This window comes from Notolepis coatsorum (assembly GCF_963971535.1).
Source record: "Notolepis coatsorum genome assembly, chromosome: 5".
Lineage (NCBI taxonomy): Eukaryota > Metazoa > Chordata > Actinopteri > Aulopiformes > Paralepididae > Notolepis > Notolepis coatsorum.
The window spans coordinates 37,431,533-37,432,821 of NC_140169.1; the positions used below are offsets into that span (position 1 = coordinate 37,431,533).

Genomic DNA, 1,289 nt, shown 5'->3' on the forward strand with positions numbered 1-1,289 from the left:
ACAGAAGCTTAACCCTTTCACTACCACACTACAGAAGCTTAACACAACGCTCAGGGTGCACTGCGTCAGTGAGTGACTCATACCACCTACTGTAGCTCCACATGTCGTTTATATGATCAACATAGCTCTACATTGTCAAGTAGTTTAACAGTGTGTGTGTGTGTGTGTGTGTGTGTGTGTGTGTGTGTGTGTGTGTGTGTGTGTGTGTGTGTGTGTGGGGGGGGGGGGGGTGAGTGGTCAGAACAATCACCTAGGCGACAGACATCCCATAACAGCGAGCGTTCCACTTGTTGCCATGGTAACGCACAGTCCTCTCCTCCTCCACTCCTAGGCGCTATGGCAACAGGCGTCATTACTGCCATTATGACTTTCTATTCACACACACACACACACACACACACACACACACACACACACACACAGAAAGATATTCAAACAAATGTGTGAACATGTGTGAGACATTTCATGACACATACTCTCTATCTATCTATCTATCTATCTATCTATCTATCTATCTATCTATCTATCTATCTATCTATCTATCTATCTATCTATCTATCTATCTATCTATCTATCTATCTCTATTTCTCTCTCTCTCTGTCGTTCTCTCTATTTCTCTGTCTCTTTATTTCTCTCTCTCTCTTTCTCTCACAATAATAAGGTTTGGTCATTACTTAGACGAATGGATTTTGTGTGTGTGTGTGTGTGTGTGTGTGTGTGTGTGTGTGTGTGTGTGTGTGTGTGTGTGTGTGTGTGTGTGTGTGTGTGTGTGTGTGTGTGTGTGTGTGTGTGTGTGTGTGTGTGTGTGTGTGTGTGTGTGTGTGTGTGTGTGTGTGTGTGTGTGTGTGTGTGTGTGTGTGTGTGTGTGTGTGTGTGTGTGTGTGTGTGTGTGTGTGTGTGTGTGTGTGTGTGGTTACAGGGGCTTGTTAATTGCCATGCCATGTATCACTGACATGCCAGTGATAACGTTTATGACTAGACAACCTACTGTAAGTAATAATGAGAGGCAGTGCATGACAGCTGTGTGTGTGTGTGTGTGTGTGTGTGTGTGTGTGTGTGTGTGTGTGTGTGTGTGTGTGTGTGTGTGTGTGTGTGTGTGTGTGTGTGTGTGTGTGTGTGTGTGTGTGTGTGTGTGTGTGTGTCTCCTTGCTTGCCTGTGTAATTAGCTTATTGATGGGGTGATTACATCCAGCGTGTTTACACATAGAGGAGAGGAGGACGAGGGGGGAGGAGTAGGTGGGAAGGAGAGGAGGGGTAGAGAAGAGAGCGGGGGAGGAGGAGGAGGTGGG

At 46.0% G+C, this 1,289-nt stretch overlaps 1 pseudogene across 1 annotated transcript in view; it reads left to right on the forward strand.

Annotated features, from left to right (window-relative positions):
- LOC311228151 (receptor-type tyrosine-protein phosphatase-like N) overlaps positions 1–1,289 on the forward strand; it is a 159,506-nt pseudogene that overhangs the window by 147,106 nt on the left and 11,111 nt on the right. The gene's annotated exons all lie outside the window — the stretch shown is intronic.